This window comes from Bos indicus, chromosome 7, assembly GCF_029378745.1.
Source record: "Bos indicus isolate NIAB-ARS_2022 breed Sahiwal x Tharparkar chromosome 7, NIAB-ARS_B.indTharparkar_mat_pri_1.0, whole genome shotgun sequence".
Taxonomy (NCBI): Eukaryota; Metazoa; Chordata; class Mammalia; order Artiodactyla; family Bovidae; genus Bos; species Bos indicus.
Window position 1 is genome coordinate 87,988,737 of NC_091766.1, and position 23,265 is coordinate 88,012,001.

The 23,265-nt window shown below is 46.4% G+C and overlaps 1 long non-coding RNA gene across 1 annotated transcript; it reads right to left on the bottom strand.

The window, feature by feature from the left end:
• Positions 1 to 1,309: 1,309 nt before the first annotated feature.
• LOC109562319 (uncharacterized) lies at positions 1,310 to 21,673 on the bottom strand. The gene is made up of 4 exons (XR_002181166.2): positions 21,526 to 21,673; positions 9,842 to 9,969; positions 7,926 to 7,975; positions 1,310 to 4,451 (listed from the first exon to the last, which is right to left on the bottom strand). It is a non-coding gene; the product is annotated as an uncharacterized lncRNA (long non-coding RNA).
• Between the last annotated feature and the right edge of the window lie 1,592 nt (positions 21,674 to 23,265).

Below are 23,265 nucleotides of genomic sequence, written 5' to 3' on the forward strand. Positions count from 1 at the left end.
TCTTGAAAAAGAAAAGTTAGAAAATGGGGAGGGGAAGTAGTATAAAAAGAGGTGTATTCCTGAGGGCACCAGATTCCAACTAGGGAGGTTCCAGAATGTCATATATTTTTGGAAATGTACATCTATGATGTTCTTTTGCAATGTCAATCATAGTGGCAAACTTGAAAGAGCAATGTCTGCCAAAACTTAAAGCACCATTTAAGCTAGATCCATACCAATAATTCTCAGCAGAACTAAAGCAATAAAACCCAAGGAGAGTGTCTTCATGTTTAAGAAACCAGAGTTTCAGGTGGGACGAGTTGTTTGTTTCTACTTTAATTGCACCAGAAGCATTTTTGCAACTTGAACTTCCCAGTAATGAATTCCACTTCTGAACCCAGCCTACAGCCTAAATTGAGGTTCCCACCAGAAAATTAAAATGTTTGTCTGGATAAAATAACTTCTAAATGAACTCTCTATTTCTTTTCATTTCTTTTTGTATTTTCTGCAATGTAGCCCCTCGCAATGATATTAGTTCTAGTGTGGGAAAATATTATAATTGAGATCTGGTAAGTTATTTGCAGACTTCAAGTTTTTCTTTACACTGTGCTGACATTTAGTACAGCCCTGGTGAGGAAAACAATACTACCATTCATAGCTCTAGACGTAGATTTCAATCGACTTAAGCGGGCACAATGAAACTTGGTCATTCACTGGTTACCCATATTGTGTTCTCAAATTTTCTCTCAGCAAAAGTATAATGACTCAGTATTGTATGGTTGCATAGACAAGGGCTCGGAACAAGAGACACTAGTTTTGTCTGACGGTGTGAGAAAGTCGTGAAGGGATCTTTTCTTCCAGATGGTGTTAAATTCAGCTGCCTTTTTAACATTGGCCTTGCACAGCAATCTGCTGCTCCCCTTTCACAAAGACTGCGCTTGGTTCCCACTAGTTAACATGCATGCTCACGCAACCTGCAACTTCACTCCAACTGTTTTACAATGCAGTGGTATGCTAAATAAACTTGATCCGGTTTCTGCCAATGTTAAAACTAGCTTTCAAAGAACTACTTAACTGATATTTACACTTCTTTTGACTTAAATGTACATGCCTTTGGAATATTTCAGATTTCAAAGAAATATCACCTTATTATAAGGTCATTGTAGAGATCACCTCGGACACCCTTCAGACCCATGCTCAGATACAGTACCTCTCTTCAACACACACAAATAAAACAAAATGTCAGAAGTTTGATGTGTAATAGAAAAAAGAAAAATTGGGACATGTTGCAGCAAGAGCAGTGGAACAGCAAAAAATAAAATGAAAATAATAACATTGAAATGTATTTTTATTGATCGATAAGTCATGTAACATTAGTATGATACAAAGCAAGTTTGATATGACAATGGCAAACACATAATTATAATATTGTTTATTTTCCTTAGATGTTATATTTAACACATTTACATAAAAGACCAAGATGTAGGCAAAAGCTTCAGTAATTTGACTCCATTGAGTGCTTTCAGTAAACAATAGGTTTCCCCAGCAAACATCTTATTGCCTTAATTGAACCTCCTTGAGAAAGAAAACCACACACTTTGTAATGTAAATGTTAATTGTAGTAGACAATGGTTCTAGGTAAATAGCACCCCTGGACATGAAGTAAATGAAAGGAATACAGGCACTTAACAATGAAAGGTTGTTTGCACAAACAGTGCTTCAAATGTAAATAAACAAGGGTCTTCTCAACGGTCACTACAGTAGTAAAACTTTGGCACGTGTTCAGCAGCCAAATTGAGAATTTACATTAATAAAGTCTCTCAGAGTTTCTAACTGAAACTAACAGTGGTTTCACAGGCTTCACCAGTCTGCAGTCATATAAGGATTTGAAACTACAAAGGAAAATGTAATGCTTTTGAAGAAAAACTGTATGTTTGGGATTTGGGATTGCTAGTAATCTAGGCCACATGGAAGGTAACAGGTCATTCCAGACATTTTGTAATGCAAGGTTTGTATTTATATTTAAATACCTATAGAAATGTTTGCTTGGTGACACATGTAAAAATGTAAGGATTTCTCTAAAAGATTACAGGGGGGAACCTCTAAAATGCCAAAGTTTCTCCTGAGCAAAGTCACTTTTTTAGATTAAATGAAAGTGGGTGTTTAGAACACATTTAGCTGGTCCTATATCAGAACAAACTTTTATTGTGTTGTAATTAACACTTCAGGTTGAGGATTTTATAGTTTCACTTCCAGTGCATGCCTACTAGCATAATTAGGCCAAGTTCCTAGATACATAATGTTCAGATGTAAACAGCCTGATGAAGTGATCATAACGTCTGTTATACAGAGATACATATTTTTAAATATAACCCACCCAAAACAAAAGCCAGAAAAGGTGGTCCACCAGGCCAAAATGAGGGACTGAGAATTTGACATGAGGGGCAGGAAGTAATGGCACTTTGGGGGGGGGGGACTGTTTTCTACTAGCTTTCCTTACATATTAAAAATCTCAACCGAAGAAAACAGCCAGACTTAATAATGGCCAGATTAAACAGCGATTATAAAATTAACAGAAACAGACAGTACGCAGCAGCTACAGACCAGTTGGCGCTGCCATTTGGGAGGCTGCAGATGGCTGTGGGTGGGAAATGCCTCTACTTTCTTAAGCGATGGAGATGAGTATGGTGTGTGCACTTGATGTTTTTTTCATACCCCCACCCCCCAACAGGGCTGTCTGTCATAGGCTGCCGGGCCCCGCTTTACCACTTGCCCCCGAGCGTGGGAATCGGAGCGTCCTGCCGTTCACATCTCCCGCATTCCGTTTAGTGGAATCAATTAGGCAAGACAGACCCTCAGATTCCCCACCCCCTTTCCATTTTTGTCAGGTCTATATACGTCCTAATTATTTCAGTTTGGGATGCCAGAGCTGTTTCCTGGATAGACCTGATCATCCTTAAACAAAAAGAGAGGAGGCGCACACGTGGGTTGTGGCGTAAATGTCACTTTCATTTCCAATGCTAGGCGCAGAGTAAGACAGAACATTTTTTTAACACTTTGACAAGAGGGGAGGCGATCTCGTCTCCATCATGTCTTTCTGCTTCAGTAGCTTCCTCAAGGAAACCCTCTTGGAACAGAGAAGCATCTGTCCTTGTATTTTGAATAGAAGAATAAAAATCATTCTTTGCTATTTTTTTTTTTTTTGCATTTTTCCTCCTAGCTTTCTGTACTCAGTATCCTCAGTAGATACAAATTATTAACCTTCCAGCTCTAATTTCATATAATTTGACATACAACCCCAATATATGCAGTTTCCAAGCATAATCTTTAAATTTTTCAGGGGAGGGGTCTCAGAAGGGAACAGCCTAAGTCTACATATATAGGGAATCATTTACAGACTAGGTACCAGACATCTCTACAACAGCTTTCCAAGAAAAAAAAAAAAAAACCTCCATATGTAAACTTTTGCCTTAAAGTAGGACACACTACATGTGCCCCTTTACTCATTAGCACTATACAAGTCTCCTTTGCAGCTCCAACAACCTCTAGCAAAATATCTCCACCTTTATGTTTTGGCATACGTGCGTCGCTTAATTTCCTCTCATCCCATCTTTCATCATAAGGCAAAAACGAACACAAAAACAAAGTTAGATTCAATAAGTATTCCTGACCTTTCCGGTTTTTACTGTCTCTTGGTTGTCGTTCATTCTCACACGCTCCCCGGCGACCTTGAAGGAGTTTTTACTTTCGGTTATCTAGCTTTATGAAGACCAATACACTCATACAGCTAGATAACCAAAGATAACAACTCGCTTCCCTCACAGCCTCTGTCTTCTTCGGCCCATACTCCAGGTGCGAATCTTTCCGGCAGCACCGAAGAGTAGTCCTCCAGGACACTTTGCCGCGCAAAAGATGCCTCCTTGTATGTAAATATGACCTGGTTTCTGTCTGTGTGTGCAGCTAAAACATCCAAACGAGAGCTGTGGCTTTCAAAGTTTATTCCAAACTTTTTTTTTTCTCCTTTCAGCAGGTAATCTCCGGCAGCGTTAGCCAACAATTCATCTATCAATATCAGAAAATAAAACCAGCTATTACGGTGCAGAAAGCGGTTACGAGTGAGCAGCAGCATCAGTCCCTTCACAGGCCTCTATTTGCATTGTAAATTGCTTCATTCTCACGCAAGACTCTTTAGCCTCCCTCTATAGAGACGTGTAAAGCCAAAGGCAATTTCCAGCGCAGGTTAAGGAGGAAGGAAAAAAAAAATCCCATTCTATAGAAGAAGTGACAGCTGATTCAAGGATCTGCTCCGGATCCTTTGGGGTAGGCACCATGAGGTTTTTTTACCAAGCGGTGGCAGCTTGATTGCACATATCTTGTGCGTGTGTGTTTTAGGGGGAAGATCCTCGATTTCACAGGGCTTCTAGGCTGGGGAGGAGAAGATGCCGTCTTGCTGGCGTGCTGCTGCCCCGGGTCTGAAAGAAGGAGAAAAGGGCCATCATTGGAGGGGCTTTCACTGCCAAAATGTGGACCAGCCCGGCAAGGTCAAAGGTTCGAGACCGCGGGAGACCACGGTAATGATGATGTCATGAGAAATCTCAAGTACACGGTTATTGATATGCATCAGTGATCATCCAACTGCCCCACGTCTGCTGCCCAAGCAGAGGTAGCGGCAGCAAAAGCGGCGGCGGCGGCGGCGGCGGCGGCATTGCCACAGCCCTGTTTTCTCAATCAACAGCTCTTCCGCTAGCACTACCGCCTGCTCCTGGAAAAGCAACCCGCGGCCTTTTACCTCCTCGGTGCTAGTGTAGATCGCTCTAATATCCAAAGACTGGAAGAAATCTCTCTCTAAGGACAGATAAAAGCATTTCAGATCTGGGGAACGTCTTTACCTGCGTTTCTCTTCTGGCAGATTGCATGGGCAGGCAGATGGAAGGCACTTTGCGATTGCTTAAAGCAGGGCCTTGCTTTCTGGGGCTGGGAATCAGATCTGTATTACGCAGTGAGTCCATGTGTGATTACATTGACAATTTGCTCTGGTGGTGTGTTTTTAATGGCTTCACAGCTCAGACATGTTTTGTATCTATGTACCGTGGCGATAGGGCATCATATTTTGTTCTGTAAGTTCAAAGTGAATGCTCTAAGCAAGCCGACTTCATCCTGGATTTTTTTTTTTAATAATTCTGTATACAGGGTGTGCCTTAGAACGTAGCACAGGTAAAGACTGTAGCAATAGTTTCTAATGTTGTACACAACTCTGCTGTAATTAAAATGCTGAGGCTTTGTCTGTGGTTTCAAACATTAATTTTCACACAGAAGGGAAAAATATACTAGTCTTCCTTATGAAATTATTTTTAAAAGGATTGGTACCTCATTAAAAAGACAGATAGGACACCTGGACCTTAAGAGCATAACTCTATCCCCTTCCCCTTCCCCACCCCCACCCTTCTATCTAGAGAGGAATTTTGTTTAATTAATTAATTAGCCTCATCCTTTTCCTTAGGACTTTTCCAAGTGTGAATATGGCCACTTAAAGACCTCTTCTTCTATCTTCTCCATAATGGGAAGTCCATGTCTAATGCATCTATGATATGTACATTTCTAATAGTCAGATGTCCCTCAACAGACATTTGTCCACATAAGATACATATTCACCATGGGTGAACTTTATGGACTGTTATGAGTTATGCTTGGTGGTGTTACTATTCTTTAAATATATGCTACATGTAAACATCATAAATCTTCATATTCATTTCACACATCACTAGTTTATCACAATACTCTCATTTTTATAGGTTTACTATTTTCCCCATCACAAAAACACTTTCATAATTAATATACACTCTCATTAATTCAGTAATTTATTCATTTAAGACATGAGTGTGAATATGGCTATCAAATTATACACAGAGTACACATACGCAAAGCCTATAGAAAAGACTGACAAGAAAACCAGAATTGCTAAGAAAAGCCCCCAATTAAGAGTTCAGACAACAATATTACACCAATTAAATATGTAAGTTAGTAACATAGATGCCAACTTTCCTAGATTTTTTAGTAAGTTCCTTTTTTGGTAAGCATTCTTATCCTGATTATTTAGAAAAGACTAAGCTATGAAAATTGCTCATCTATTTTCCTTATCAAATTTTGGAACAGGAAGTACAATCAGAAATGGCTGCACTGGGTTATATATAAGACATGCCTGCAAACTAAATCAGAGAAACACACACCCATACAGTTACTATTCCTTCTTAAACTATGAGGCACAACATAAACTGGATAAAAACTGAATACATCACTGAGGCACATGACATTTTTGACATTATGTAAAACCCCAATGAGCTTTACTTCCTTGGAAGATGGAGAGTATTTTGGCCTTGATTTCCAAGACCTAGAAGCAGAATCATTAGTGATTTGGCATGTACTACATAAAGGAAGCATATGATCAGATTACTTCAATTCCTTAAGTCAAAACCCTACCAAATGTCAGTTATTTTTAGAATATCTCTTTGCTTTCTATATGTCTGGGTGGGGGTTGGTAAAAGTAGAGAGATGGAATGCATCTGTGTGTGTATCACCACCATATTTGTGTGAATTTGCAAATGAATATAACTATGCTGCCACATTTAACAATTAAATGTGTTTTTAGAACCCAAGTAAGTATCATTAAAGCCAAGACACTGAACATCTGAGATGCTTCTACAATTAGAAGCTATAGAATATACTGTCTTAAAACAGCATCTTCTATGGCAATGCCACATAGTCATATCAACTAACTCCAAGACTGGCCCCTTGCCTGTCACATATATTGCAGCTCATTTCAGAGCGCCCCAAAATGAATTTATCCAACATGATGATTATGGACAGTCTGTTCACTAGCTAATTAAATATTTTACCTCTCCATCATCTTTCAAGGTATAAAGAAATAAAAAATACATAGCAAGACTTAACATTGAGCACCTGGTTATTCTGAATATTGCCAAGGTTTATCACATTCATTTCAAAAACTGTATTACTATCTAGGATGTGAGAGAAGTTGAAACAATTGTGCTATTCTAAAGATTTCCAGCAATGTCTGCCACACATTGTTATGAGCAACTATTAACACCTACATGTTTTTATTTCAGTTATTTTTGCTTTTCAAAAAGCTATTTAGCTGAGTTACAGAATAGCTTTTTGAAATCTGCATATTGAAGGATATACTGAATTCATATGGCTTGCCTACTCATTCTCTAATAAATTCCCATTAATGACCAATAGATTGGGACGTGATTGTCATGCTTGTTTTCTAATCTTTTTATAGGTCTCCAGATGGCTGAAACTTGAATTGAAACATCCTGGTTTTCTTGGGAATAAACAATCTCTGCTTAAGTTAAAAGTGGAAAGTTATGATTTTCCACATATTTAGATCAGAATTACGTTATTCCATAAATGCAAATACATCAGGTTTGCCACTAATACGTAGAACACCTCTCTGAATCCTATTCAGACCTCTGCAGAGTATATAAAGAAATTGGCCTATCACTGAAATCCCTTTTTAATATTGAGTTTGTATGATTCTCATGAATGTAAACCACAGTCCACTAATATAGTCAAGACTACCATTTTCCACATAAAAGCCATTTAATTTATAGTGATCTCTACAGTTCAGGCAAGGTACTTGACTGGCTTACTTTCTAATAAAAGTGTCCTATTATTTCTTCTGTACACTGAGTTTCTTTTTTATTAGCAGTTAAGGTTATATTTGCATTATCCTTAATATATAATATAGACAGGAATACCTATCAGGAGAAAACTGCACATATGGAAACTTATATATTTCTGGAATTGTTTCTATCACAAGAATTGGGAGATATGCAATACACTGCAGGTCTGCCACCCAGTAAATAATACCCTATTTCTATTTTGCACATCACCTTAATTTTATCAAATGTAAAATTTTAAATTACCTTTGGTTGGTTGGATTATCTATTCATTTTATGCTTCTTTGTGGTCTCATCTGAAAAACAGTCAAGAAAACAAATGATCACAGTTTTATATATACATACACATACATATATAAAATCATGCCTAGATAGTTTCATTTAAAGTATTGCAATTACCACAATTCCTTAAAATGCCAACAGATTCCAGAAAACCCCAGTATAATATATCCTGTGCTTCAGCACCCACAGGGTTAAATATGCTAATTTGCATTTAAATGGAGACATGCATGATAATGGCAATGCAAAATATGCAGAATCTGGAGGGGTTTGGGAAATTAATTTTTTTCTTTTATTTTTAGCTTAGAAGAAAGAGGGACTCTTAAGAAACATTTGGGATTTGAACACTGTAACCTGCCATACAAAAGAGGAGGGAAGAGTTCTTCCATGTATGAATTTAAAGATTGGAACAAAGTCATATTTTTTAAATGTTTAAAGCATTGAATTTCCAGGCCTTTCAAACAATGGGAATCCCTGGATAAATATCTAATCCAGTAGAAAGATGCAAATAGTTTACTGTAAGGCCACAGCACGGTGAGATGTGCATTCATATCTATGGCTCCTGATTGGCTATTTCCTCCAATAAATCAATGAATAATGTAAAACCTGATTGCTGTAAAGTGGTGGATTTTTAAATTCCCTTCCCCCATCCCCCACGACTCAACATTCAAGAAGTCTTACACTCCCCAATATAGGTGCTTTTCTTTTATGATTTTTCTAAAATGCTTATTGTTATTTTGGAGAGGTGGGGTGGGGCTACTGTTTTTGCAAAATGAAAGTACAGCGCTGGTTCAATTATGCTGACTACGGGAGCTCATCTCTCTAGACAGCAACCCTAATTACTGGTGCCAAAGTGGGGAAGGAGTGTGGCTGGCAGAGGTAGGCACCACCGATAGGAGGAAAGGGGATCCGCCGCCGCCGTTCTAGGCCCAAGGCAGCCAGAGCGTCCAAAGTGACCCCGGCCGTGGCCGTGACTTGACAGGGCCTCCGGACTAACTTCTGATCAATTCCACTGCTGCCCTGACCCCTCAAGACAGTTCCCCATTCAAATACCGCGGGTATATTTGCAAGAGAAAACGTCTCAGACGCTAATGCAAATACACTGCCTGGGTTCCCACCGCCCTTGGTTCCCGCAGACAATTCCAAGCCCAGGAAGGAAGGTCTCGCCTTCCTCAGCGAGGTCTGGGCTCGGAGCAAACCGCAGAGACCCGGCTTTCGCTCAGACACCAGAAAAGTCAGAAGCTGAAACGCTCCAAAGTAACCGCGATGGTTGCATCTTGATGAATCTGAACTTGGGATAACCCTGCAAAGCGGCCTCTCGTTTCCCTAAATCCAAAAGCCCCGAGAGAAACGGGAAGTGGAAATCCACCGGTTCTAGTTAGACACTGTGCCTAAGTTTCCGCTAGAATCCAATCCGACCCTCTCACTTCATTGCCAGGTAATTTCAACTTTGAGGTGGTTAAAAGAATTATTTAAAACGCGAATCCTGAACCCAGGAACGAAAAAAAAAAATTGCTCTAGGCTTAAGAGGGAAAAGTCCCACTATCGACAACACAAAATTACATACAACATTCCCCTTTCCACGGCGAAAATTTCCTGGCATTCTTCATTGGGGGCGGGGGGAGGGCGCGGGGGTGATCAAGCCACTGGATAATTAACAGTCCCGGCTCAGACAACTCACGAGATCAACAGGTTTCGCATCCGAGACACACAATCAATTAGCTAAAGCAAAGCCCCGGACTGGCCCTCGGAGCGGCCCGCAGCGGGGCTCTGCGGGCCCCGACTCGCGGGCGAGGCAAGGAGCGCGGGCGCCGGGCCGCGGCAGGCACGCTGGCCCCGCGCCGCCGGCCGAGTTGCCGCCTGCGGGCCGCGGCGATACTCACTCGCTCTCTTGGCTGCGCCAGGCAGTGTTGCCCCCCAATCCAGCTGGGTAGGAATCGAGGCGCCGGCCAGGAGACAAGATCCAGAATCACAGGGCAGCCGCAGTACGCAAACAGGCTCCTTTCGGCGTCTCCAAAAAAAAGAAAAAAAAAATATTTTTTTTCAGACCATCCCTCTCCTTAGCACATTTAAAACTGCCGCTCAATTCCACACGGTGATTCTTGCTTGATTGCGTCTAAAATAGTTTAAACGGATCTTCCCTCGTGGGGGGGAGAGAGAGAAAGGCGCAAAAGACGAAGAAGGAAAAAAAAGCCAACTTTTCCCCCCCACACCAGGCACTTGCTCCCTGAGCCTCGGAGTGGAGAGTGAAGTGGTGTGTGCGAGGCTCGGCAAGTTTTTGGGGGGGCTGTCCAAGGTCTAGTCCAGCCCCCTCTGCCGAGGAGGACGTGCTCTGAAACTCAACCAATTTCCCCACTGCTTTTGTTACTGATGAACTGAAGCCCTATTGTTCATCCATTGCCACGGTCTTTTTCAGTCCCCACACTACGTTCAGCGTTGCCAGAGATAATGAATTTGCACCCAAACCTCTCATAGTCCCCTCCTGACAGACGGAACAAATTAGAAATGTCTCGTCTGAAGGAGGCAATGGCTACATTTTCCTATTGTAGGAAGCAAAGCACACATTTCTTTGGAAACTTCTTTTGCCTTTCCTACCTTTTATTTCCTTCTCTCTTTTTTTTTCTCCAGTTTTTTTCCCCTTCTTTATTTCTTTTAGAAGCTTCTAAAACAGGATAGCCCTGTTTTGTTTTTCCAATGCACCATTTTTACGTAACTTGTAGATCTTTTCTATCTTCTTTCCTTCTTTCCTCTCCTTTCTAAGGACTCCTTTGCAATTTTATTTACAAACTTGGAGAATGACCTTTTGACTTGAAGACTTTTTTTTTTTTTTAAAGAAAGGTCTTTTGGTTCAAGTCCCCCTTCTTTCCTCCTCCCCCTCTTTTTGTTGTGGTTCTTAAATGTGTTTGGCTAAAGACAGCAATACATTATAAGGATTTTTATACTTTAAACTTCAAAGCTATTCAAAAGGTACCAGGGACGCTCCATAGGGGTTAGCTATTTGAGGGGGAAGAAAGTGTGTGTGTGTGTTCCAGGGAAAGAGGCTGAGAGATGTGGAAGGGTGTGGGTAGGAGTGTGCAGGGAGAGAAGGGTGGGAGCCTGGAAGGGAAGGTGGGCTTCCTGAGACGCGAGCCGGGATGCTGTCAGGGGTGTAGGCGCGACAGGGAGGTGCAAGAAGCCGTCTCACCGAGGGCTGCTTGCACCCCTGGGCCTGTTCGCGCGCCCCGGCCGCCCGCAGGCTGAGCGCGGGGGTCTGCGCGCGCGGGCGCCTGTTCCGAGCCTGCGCGCGTGCGACAGGGGGGCGGGAGGTGGGCTGTAAAAATTCAGACGAGTGGCCCGTATGTAAATGTGGCCCAAGGGGGAGCGGGGAGGAGGTAATGAGAACCGCGGGCGCGTAGCCCAGCCGGCGGCCCCCAGCTTTCCCGCCAAGTGCAGCCGGAGGACAGACAGCCATGCGTGTCCTTGGCGGGAGGGCCCCCGCCCGCCGCGCGTGCCCGCCCCCGCGCACACGCACACGCTCCCATAGCCGGCGTGGGGCCCGGTGGCCACGAGCATGTCAAGAAAACAAAGCTAGGGCTGCGAGAGGTGGAACGAAGAAACGGCAGCCTCGGCAGCCCAGAGCCGGACTAGGAAGCCGGTTCCGCGGCCTCCGGTGCCGCTCCGGCCTCGCCAGCCCGGAACCCAGGCCCTCCGCCCCCGGCTCCGCACCGCCCCAGCCCCCGCAGAGGCCGAGGACCATTTCTTAGCGGCCTAGGAGAGGGCGGCGGGCGGAGGCGGGGGCGGATGTGCGCCGGGTGGTGCCGGCTGCCCCCCACTGGGAGCGCGGGCACGCACCCGCGGGCGCGCGAGGCCGTAGTCTGGAGTCTGAAGGCCTCCCTGCCGCGTAGCCGCGAGCCGCTCCCTCCTCGCGGAGGCCGCCGAGCTCCAAGTGAAAAGTCCACCAGGCTAAATCCCGCAAGATTACTCCCGGGCCTGCGGCCACCGACTCGCTCGCACTTCAAGCTCCCTCCTCCCCAGACAATGTAAGGGCCTGGCCGTACCGAGACAGCCTTCTCTGAGCCACAACACCACCACCCCGCCCCCTTAAGATGGGTGTCACTCGAACTCCAGCCCCGGAGCGCTGGCCTAGATGGCTCCGAAGATAAGTCCCGGAGGTGGCTGTGGAGAGACGCTGGTCTCTCGCTCTTCTGGCTCACAGCGCCTGCCTCGGTGCTCACCAGCCCAAGCACCTCCCCAAAACACACACACACACACACACACACACACACGACACTCCCATCACATTATAAAACGCACGCTCCAGGCAAGGCTGTTAATGAAGCCAACATGCTTAATGAGTGCACAGGTAAACAGGTATCGAAACGAGAAGCCCCCACCAGTCGGCTGGGCGATTTACCTCTCCCTACTGGAAACACGTGTAGTTTTATCGTGTTTTAGGAGTGATTTGCTCTTGTCTGAGGTCTCCCCCTCCTCTTCTTGTGGAAAGAAGCCAAAAAAAAAAAATGTTCCATTGTCAGAATCTTCTTTGTCTAAACATTGGTCTAAAAGCCTTGGGGAATTTGATTTGGTCTGTTATCTGTTGGTTTGGGTTTGTTGTTTGGGGGGTGTGCTGTTTTTCTGGGGGAAGCAAGAGAACGTGTGTTTGGTGGGGCTGGAGGTGTAGGACCAGAGCCTGCGGTGCGGCCTGAAGGCTGGCGAGGCTGGAAGCCGAGCTGCGGAGAAAGAAGGCGGCCGTTCGTCCTCCCCCGGGGTCGACACGCGGGCTCCCCGGGCCCCCTCGGGTCTTGGATCTGCCACCGCCGTGGCCGCCGCCCCGTGCTAGCGGGCTCCGCCGGCCGCCGCTCCGTGTTTTCCCCCATCCCGGCTTCACGTTCAAGGTTTAGCTGCGAGGTCACGTCCATTGACGTCAGCTCCCTGTCTCCCTCTACGTCCGGCTACATTTACATACATCAAGGAAATTAGGGCATTAAAAAAATATGCAAATCCTGCGCGAAGAGGAGCCCGTGCATTCCTGGCGCGATCGCCTTTTATTGAAGCTTTTAATTAAAGGGGCCAGTTGGCGAGCCCCTGAAACAACCGCCAAAACCCCCAAAAGAGAAAAATAAACGCTGTAGCCTTCGGGAACGGTTGTTTCGGCTCCTGTTCTGTGGGCGGCTGAGGACCGCCGGCTGCCCGGCTCGGAGAAGAACAGGTTAGAGGAGGCAGCTCCAGCCCATGCATAATCAGGGCTCCGCGGCGCCTCCATTCTTTCCTCCTCCTCCTCCTCCTCCTCCTCCTCCTCTCCTCCACCTCTCCTCCTCCTCCCGCTCCTGTTGGTTCCAGCGTGTATTATTTTTAATACTGATGCATATGTAAAGATATATTTGCATTTTTTTAATTCGTGAAAAGTTCAGGTTTATCGTTTTATTGATTCTCTCCCCCACTTTTTTTTTCTTTTTTGGTTATCTTCTGTCTCTCTGTCTCTCTTGTCCCTTTCTGTCTGTATGTATTTTTTGGCAAGTGTCTGCGGCTTTCTCTTGCTAGATGATATGTACAGTTGCCTTCCTGCTTCTGTTTATTTAAGGCTCCATATATGCACACCTGTCATGTATGTAATGCCAGCTGCATAACCTCCTGGTTTGGTCATAAAAGACACCTTCCCACCCCCCCCACCCCCACCCCCCCGACATATCCCCTTGATCGGCTGTACTGCCCATCGCTCAAGGCTCAAAGTTGGATTGTCTAATTAACTTCATATTAGCAAAACAGTTTGGGCCAATGCATTTGAGACAATGTATCTATAAAAGAAAGTAACTCCAAAGATGTCTAAAGAATTCTTGTGCTGATTAACTGAGAGGTATAGCATTCACCGCCCTATTGCTTTCTAGCATTTATTACAAAAAAAAAAAAACTCTTAAAATGTGTAGAAACAGCAACCGACAGCCTTCTGCAAGGAAGACATTTTCAACCATGTTGTATGTTGTACCTTTTCTGCTTCATTCAGAATTTACTGTTTCATTTTTATCTTAATATGAATGGAAACAAGGCATATTACCTTGATCGAAAAACATCCTTAGTTCTTGACTTTGGAATGAAAACAAATAAACAAAACAGTTTACTATATTAAGCCAGTTGACTTGTCCTAAAATATACAGGCCTTGAGTTAGATTTCAAGCAGTGGAAATCTTATTTATAGGGTTGGATTTTTCATTCTGGCAATATGTCTATTCAGCACAATGGCTTCTGAAAAATGTATCTGTATAAAGTCCACTTAAAAATTTTCCCCAAAGCTATCATTTTAAGAAGACTGAATCCATAATTGCATAGCCACAAAGAATAGCAAAAGGCACACATGCAGCTTATTCAATTAAACAAGTCCGAGTACATGCACAGGTAATTAGTTTTCTTATGAATGACTTACCTGCACAGATACTCAGGGTAAAGACTTACCCTCTCCAATGGCTTTCATGTATAAATATTCATATGTGTTTCCACCCATTTTAAACATACAGCTCTATGCCATCTTTCATGTTAGACTATCCAGCGTCCATTTTTAGCACCCTTAATTCTTAAGGTATTTCCAGCCTTACCCCTGGCTGTAGTTTTTCCAAGCCTATACCAAAGTGCTCATATGATATGTCACCCAATAAAAAGTGGTCAGATGGCTACACGTAAAACATTTAAAAACGGAGATGCACTAATCCTTTAGGTTTCTCCTTGCTTTGCCATTTGTAGCAAGATTACCGTTTCCTAAAGTACATTTTCAACACATTTTATGAATAATTGCAGGTATTCCACAACTGGTTGCAGAATTGCCAGTTTCTTGGGGGAGGGGTGAGGGGCACCAGGCTGAGTGAAACAATTCCGAAGGTTAAGTGTCTCTTCGAGTTTGGCTGCAATTCAATCGTGCGCGGCGGTTTGTTCCTACCTGGACTCTGGCACATACCTGCCCGCCTTTATGCAGGGATCAGGACAAACGTATCAGCCACGTCGCAGAGCATACAGTGGCGGTGCATATATTTAGATGGTGGTAGCAAGGAATGTGTGCATGTAGGGATGTCTGTGCATGCATCTGTGTACAGACGTGCGCGTGTGTGTGTGCGCGCGCGCGCGCGCTCGCGCTGTGTGACAAGGGACACAGAGAGGTACACCTCTTATCTCTGATCTCTCCGTAATCTCCTTTTCTGCTTCTAATCTCCCTTATTGGCGCATGGTAGGAACCTGAAGCCTCTGAACCGTCATCGTCACTGCTGTGAGCGCGCTGTGGCTTACCCCAGGGGCCGGCGGCTTGGTGGCTCGCTGGTTCGGTGGATGTCGTGGTGGAGGGTGGGTCGCGCCGCTGCCGCTGCCGCTGCCACCGCGGGTCCGGGTGCTCTGTCCCAGCCCGGCAGCGGAGCGCACGGTGCCGGAGCCCCCTCCCACCCCGCCCTCACCCCCATCCTCCCCTCCTCTCTGCGCCTCCTCTCCTCCCCGCCCCCCCCCGCCCGCCCCGTATTACCATATGGAGGCCGAGTCCTGCGAATCACAGCAGCAGCGGGCGGTATTTGAATAAGCCCCGCAACCCGCACAGACCCCTACTCTGCCGCGGGCAGCGTGCCCAGCGCCGAGGGCCAACAGTCCGGCCGGTAACCTGTCAGCGGCTGACACCTCCCCAAAGTGCCCCGGGCGCGCGGGAGGGAGGGTGTTGGGCCTCCCACTTGCTACTTTCCTGTTAACTTGGCTGATAGGATCAGACAATAAATAAGGGAGGGGGGAGACAGAGATACATGCGGAAAAATGTCGGGGGGGGGGGGTGGAGGGGAAGTGGAGAAGGGAGAGGAAAGAGAGGCGTTAGGGGGAAGGGGCGAGAGACAGGAGCTGAGAAAAGGCGGGGAGGGGGGGAGAGCTCAAAGGGTTGAGTGAAAGAGGGAGTAAAATGGGGAGGGAGTGGGGAAACGATGGGAGGGGAAGAGAGGCCCAAATATCCGAATTTGGACTTTCCGAGCTAAAAATACCACCTCACTGAACTTCGCAACCTCCAATTAGACACGTGTCTCCCCCTCCCACGTCATCGAATGATTAATTTACCATCTCAATCAGAAATAATTATTTAGAATTGTATAACAGATATAGGATTTAACGAAAGGAGCCAATTTGGTGAAACACAGCACAAGGCATGACATTTAAAGATGATGTTGGCCACCTCACATTAAAATTTTAAGGCTTGCTTTGAAGACTCAGACACTTGCCCAGCCTTGTCTTCTGAGGTGGCGAGGACGAGGCCCAGAGGCAGGAACAAGATGTTTTCCGAAATGTTTTGGACTTTGAGAATTTTTCTTTCTTTCTCTTTGGCATTTGATTGTTACGTTTTTTCTTCTACACGAATCGATTGCGTTTACCAAAATAAATTTTAAAATGTAGATAAAGTGTGGGTCTTTTAAAATTTTTACTGCAATATATCCCCACATCTTAACTGAGGATATGATTTTAAACATTGGTTTAAATACATAGCCAGTTCTATTTTTGCATACTAATTCTTTCAATAACTTGACATTCCGAACGTAGCGTTTTCAATACGGTTTCCCTCCTTCCTATCTTCAAATCAGAGCAGTGATTTCCCAGTACAAAATAATCATAATCATAATAAAATCTCCAGTCACCTAGAGGATGTACCCATTGTAAATATCCCTCTCGGTATTCGGAAGCCAACCCCCCCTCCCTTTTGAGACACACACACACACACACACACACACACAAACGCTTCTGATTAATAATCTCTCACGCGGCACACGGAGGCCGAAGGCAAGGAGCCGCAGAATGCCGAGGAAGGGCGCAGAATTCTCAACACTTAGAATTTCAATATAGATTCCAAAGACCTGCTAACTGCTAGGTTTCCGAAGGGGAATAATACTTGGCAAGCAATGCTTTCGGAGAAGACGAGCACCTCCAAATACTGACTTCTTCCTGGGGCGGGGGAGGGGGGGCGGTCGCGGTTACCCCGCATTTCAGCGTACAGACGTGCGTTAGTTACAGATGGGTATAGGTAGGGAGCTCACGCATGTGGCCAGGCCCAGGTTTCTTTCTTTTTTCTTTTTAAGGCGATAAATGGAAACCAATCCACTCTTTCTGTGGCTGGTTCCCACGAAGCTGGGATTTCAAGCCTCTTGTTTATTTTTAAAGCCAGTGGGGAGACCCAGCTGAAAGCCCGGCCTGGGATTTTCACCAGCGCGGTCCCAGTGCACGTGGAAAGAAGAGAAAGGAGGGAGAGCTGGTGGCTTCGAGCCGCTTCCGTCGGGGCCTCGCGTTTCGCCCCCATCGGAGCCCTCTCTTCTTTCTCTCCCCCGAAGGCGCTCCCTGAGGCCGGCCGGTGTCTCTGCGGTCGTGGCCAGGTGAGCGAGCGGAAGGTCCCCGGGAGCGGGGGCGCAGCGGCCCTCTCTCGGGAGCGCCGGTGGGTCTGTGAACCCGCCCGGCGCGGAAGGCGGAGTGGCTCGGGGGTCCAGTGCGGGGCTCCCGGCTCCGGCCAGCAGGGGGACAGCGACACCTACTGGCCGCACGGGCACCGCGTCGGGGCCGTCGGGGCGACCCTGGGCGGCGGGTACCCGATGGCTTGGACTCCGGAGGCCGAAGGCATCCGCGCCCCAGGCTCGGCCCCGCCCTCGAGGCCTCGCCTGTTCCCCGGGGAAAGCAAAGCCTCCGCTTCTAGAGAATCCTAAGGGGTGAGGGGCGCAGGATGGGCCTGCACCCTCGCGAGGGCACACGCGCCCTTCAGTCGGAGGGTCTTTCTTCTAGGGAACCCGGGGTAACCCGCAGACACAGTTGGCCACTGTCTCCCGGTTTTAGGAGACATCCAGGCGAGGCTTGGAGCCCTGACCTCTCCTGGGGTTCATGACCCAAGGCCTCTTCTCCACCGCCCGGGTTTCAGTGCTGACTCAAGATGGTTATCTTTGCAATTAGGAACCAGAGACCATTCATTAGCCTCCATTAAGAAGGGAAACGTACGCGTCAAGGAAACGAACACACGCAGCGGTGGCTTCAGGCAGGCGGCCCGGGCCGAGCCAGCCTGCCTGCTCGCCAGCTTGGGGGCCCCCCTCCGGCGCATCCTCACCGCTGCCGGCGATGGAGATTTGGTAGCTTTTCTTCACGAATGATCATCTTAATTACACCGGAAGTAAAGGCAAATTGGGGGGTGGCGGGGATATTTTCAAGACCTCCGGGCAGATGTTAGATAGATACATCCTGCTAAATGGGAATGGGAATGCTTCCAAGCGAATGCTAGCTTCGGTAGGGAAAGGTGGGAGAGGGTGCCAAGGAAAGGCGAGGCCCGAGGAAAACCTAGCCAAGGACGAGGGTGAAAAGAAACCAGATCGGGTATTCCAGATTGCCTTTTTCTCCTTAGTGCTTTTTCTGCTCAAGGTAACAGCTATTTCCTCTGTAAAGATGTAGGTGGTTCTACACTGTGTGGAGGAAGTGGCTATCTCAGGCTCTTCTTGTTCCCCAGATACCTCCGTTTCCCGTTTGAGCTCTGAGGCTCACCTGGGCCTGAGAGTGATTCAGGTGTTAACTTCCTTAAACAATAAAATATATTCTTTCTCCTAGAAAGATTGGTCTTTTGAACTGATTTGAATCCTTGAGATTTTTTCCATTTAACATACTAGTCATTTAAAATTCCAAAAAAAAATTTTTTTTAAACGGCTCTTCATTTAAAGTTTGAGTTCATCTCGGAAGTTCTTTTCCTTAGCTTTAGATGCTAGTTGAAAATAGGGTGTGAAGTGTTTTGAGGAAAAGGGAAGGACGGTCTTGTTAGGGCTAAATTTTTGTCTGCATTCTCTACAGTTATAAAAGTTTTGATCATTCTGTTTTGTTTAAATAAAATTGGAATCCCTTAGGGCCCCTATAGTCAAGAGTTTTAGATCAAGATTTCTGCTTTAAAAAAAAAAATCTAAAATATTCATGGGGGCTGTTCTTCAACTTAGTTTTGCAAATATTTTTCTTTTTTAAAAATTTTTCTTCAAGTGTATCTGAACGTGTTCTGATAAGGTATGAATTCACATCCCAGAGCAGGCCCTTAGCAGTATGTATGATGTACAAACAAACCCATATTACTAACAATGAATAAAACAGAGCTATATTCTAATGGGATCTCTGTCAATGAATCCTCTACCCCACTGCATATCAAAGTCAACTTTTTCCTGGCACAATGGAAATCTTCATAGAACAGAAGATGCTTACAGAAAAATTAAATTACACTAGGCACACAACAAGCAACTGTGAATCAAACCGAGTTCAGAGGTATCTTTGGATACTGAAAGCACCTTGAAAAATGGAGGGATTGAAAAATTTTCCTTTCTTAAGAAACATTGTTTCTAGAATGTAGCTTTATTTATGACTTGAAAATCTGATCTAGAATGGCTTCTTATTGTTGTCTGATATTCTTTGGTTTCATTAGCTCTAAATAGTGTTGATTTATGAAAATAGAAAAATAGAATTTAAGTGTCAAAATAGTAGAATTTGCTATACACCTAATCACCCCTGAAGCATAAGCTTGTTAAATCCTATTTAAAGGACTGTTTATTTTGAACAGAAAATTAGGCCAGTGAAATTGTTTCTTATTCACAAGAAATATGGATGTATGCATATTATGATATTACATGTGGCATTACCATAGCATTACATATATGATGGGTATACATAAAAATATATAAGCCATGGATATCCATGAATGTTACAATGGATTGTTACAGTGTGTGTGTGTGAAGTAAAGGTAGAGACAAGGCTTCTCATTCTGTTCAGGTCTTCCTTAATATACCTCTCCTTAAATTAGCAAGTAAATTAAGGAATGAAGACAGGCCAAATTGTCTTTAGACTGTGTCTTGTCCCTTTGTCACACATGCCCTCCCTCTGGGCTCACTTTGGAGGGTGTGTGTGTGTGTGTGTGTGTGTGTGTGCTTCCTTTCCTGCTTGTTGAGAAGCAAGAAGGAAGGAAGGGATGCCAGGATGGGATTATTGGTCAGAAAGGCACATCATTGCGTGTAAAATGAGATGGAAACATTTGAAATCCTGCTACATGGTTATCTGGGGTGGGGTGTGTGTGGTAGCAGGCAGGCTGGTGGCATAAATCACTTGGAGAGAGGTGAGCGGGTCCCAGCTCCTGGAGTAGCCTCCCTTTCAGCTTCCGTGAAACCCGCAGGGGCTCAATGACGTTTGGCTTCAGGGAGTAGAGCTCCAAGGACACCTGTGTGCATCTGGTTAGAGACAGGAGTGTGTGTGTGTGTGTGTGTAGGAGGGAGGAGTAGGGACTTCGTCAAAAATTCATTGGAAAAAATACTGATCCTAAAATTCTGCCATATCATCAATTGGAGTCAGGCACCCAGGTCACTAACATGTCCCGGTTCACTCAGAGACTGCGGAACAGTATTTCTTTCGATGGTACAATATGGCTTCTTTCGTGTCTTTGGTTCTTTATGGTGCTTCCTTGGAGTGGGGCGAGGCTCTAGCCTCCCCACCACCTCTGTTCTCCATCCCCGAAAACAAACCATTCTACCACTTGAGCCATCTGCCGCAGGTGTAATGGATGGCAGGGGGCCGACCTAACCACACTTCAGTCTCTTCTAGGTCGTCACCGCTCTGCACCAAACAAATGAGTCCTGTTTCGCCACTAGGGTGCCGAGGTGGATGGTGGATGCCGGCCCCCGCCCCTGGCAGCGTTCAGCGCTTAGAAACCAGAGCCAGCTGACAACACACGAAACACACAGGCACAGAGAAAACGCCGAGCCAACGCGCGCTCCCTCCGCCCCCTCCCTCTGTTCTCTGTACCCGTGGAGGACATGAACGCAGCCTTTATACATTTTAAAGCCCCTGCGACTTCCTCTGAATTCTTGGTTACTTACGACGGCCTTTCCTACTGCACATAGCCCTTGGTGTGGTGTGTGTGTGTGTGAGCGCGCGCGCCCGCGCGCGCAAATGTGCGTGTGTATTTAAAACGCTTATTGGTAGGTCATCAGCAGCTGATCAGACATAGTAATCCAATAATCTTTTTGAATACATACAATTTTTCTTTAAAGGTAATTTTTTTTTTTTAAAGAAAAAAGGAAATCTGTCGATTTCCTGTGCAAGTCTTGGGGTCCCAGCTTGGGTTCCAGGCAACCACAGGGCTGCGCAGCCTCCGCCTCGCCAAACTTTCCCTTTCCAGGTTTGAGCGAGGCGCAAATGTTCACTTCATGACTGAGCGGGGGCTGCTTTGCATGCGGGTGTGGGAGAGAGGGGAGCCGTGGGGACGCTCAGATAGGGAGGGGAGTCGGGTAGCGGGAACACCCCCTCAATCTCCCCCCACATCCCCCGCCACCCTCGCTTGGAACCCTGGCCGGACGCACAGGGGGCCTCGGGGCTGGAGCTGGGAGTCCAGCCTTCCCAGGCGCACAGCACCCTTTTGACCCCGGCCCTCTGCTCGGATCCCTGCCCGCCACACCTCACCCTGCTCGCCTGCTCGCCCCCACCCCCATTTGTATCCCCCTTCAAGTAGCCCCAGGTCACGGAGCCCATCTCCCGGGCCTGGGCAATGGGCGGAGGCTGGACCCCGCCAGGAATCGAACTCCGCCGTCCCCCGAGTACTCACCTCGAGTAAGGCCCTGGCAAATGCTGGCCCCGAAGCGTCAAGTTTCCTCTCCCAGCCGCTATGCCAGATCCTCCTCCTGCCTGCTGCTCCTCTCCGAAAGCTCGCCTCTCCCTCTCTCCTCTCTCTCCTCTGTCACACACAAGGATTACTTGTGACTTTTAGAGGCAAAAGCTTGCTTATTCAGAGAGGAGAGGGAGGGGAGAGGGAAGGGAGGCGGGAGGGAGGGGAGAGAGGGGGAGACTGAAGTCGAAGGGGGATGGATGGAGGATGGAGAGGGGGTGGGGAATCAGAGGTAGTGAAGGCGTAGGTAGAGGGGGAGGAGGGAGGGGACGGGTTGGGTGGAGTAACCGAAGATGGGCTGGGATGGGACGGCGAGGAATAAATTGCTCCCCACCCAGCTGCAGTGCGACGCCCCCAGCGTCCTGGGGGAGCCGGTACGTCAGATCGCGGCCGGCTTTAGGCGGGGCAGTACAAAAGCGCCGCGGGACCCCCTTCTCAGGCTTCCACCCCGCCCGAGCGAGCGCCGGAGGCCGCTGCACGCTCCAGCGGTCCTCCGCCCGGACCGGGGTGGCTGTCTAAGGGCTCCAACGCTCCACGCAACTTAGATTTCCTTCCTGGGCTCCTGGCCACCCTCGCCCGCGTCTCAGACCAGAACTAAAAGCTCGCGGAGCCCCCCGTGCGTCCTTAGCCTCCGGCGCCCACCTTAACCAGAGCCCCTGGGCCGGGCGCGCTCGTCCCGGCGGCTGCCGCACCGCCCAGGCTCGCTCAGCCTCAGTCAGCCCCGCGGCTCTGTTCACATTTGGGGTACCTCCTGAGCCAGTTATGAAGGAGGTGTATGTGTGTGTGTGTGTGTGTGTGTGTGCGCGCGCGCGTGTGTGTGCGCAGAGCGCAAGCTCCAGGCTAGAAAGAAGGTGACATCCGGGCACGAAAAAGTAGCTTCGGTCTCCTGCAGCTTAGAGCCCGGCGACCTAGTCCGGTCACATCCAGTACTTGAGATGACAGTCTGCGTCAAGGACCAAGGCAGGAGCTCACTGGATCATTTCAACTGAGTTTCTATACAACTAGGATTGTTTATAATCAGTACTATTAAATACGAAAATAGGCTTTAAAAAAATAAAGAATAGTTGCAGAGAAAGAAGGGGGTCATTTTAGCAATGGTCAGGAACCAAGTGGTTGAAATGTTTTGTGTGTGTGTGTGTGTGTGTGTGTGTGTGTGTGTGTGTGTTGACAAGAGCATCCATGATGGATAAAGGTGGAAGCTTTAGACTGGTACAAAACCAGTTCATTACGTGACAGGATTAAAAAAATAGGAGCATGCTTTTCGACATAGACGACACATTAGTTCTCTGTTAACTGCATTAAGCCAGCCCCACGGAACGATTACTCGGCCGCTTTCAATGTGCAAACATGGGTAGGTATACTACAGAGGGTGCGCACAAGCGTTTGCAGAACTCTGTACACACATATACACACATACATATATACACATTTATAAAGAGAAAAACTGAACACCAACACCCTAAACTCATAAATACGTATGTTTTCTCAAACAACTACTCCTTAATATGGCAATTTTCCTCCACATTTCCTTGCTAACCTGTAGATGCAACATTAGAGTTATAGAGTAGGCTACTCGGATCGACATAATTCTGCTTACATTTATCGTGGATGACACGTCATAAAATGCTAGAGGGGGAGGGGAAACCATGAGGGGCGTGGAGATGGCTTTTATTAACAATT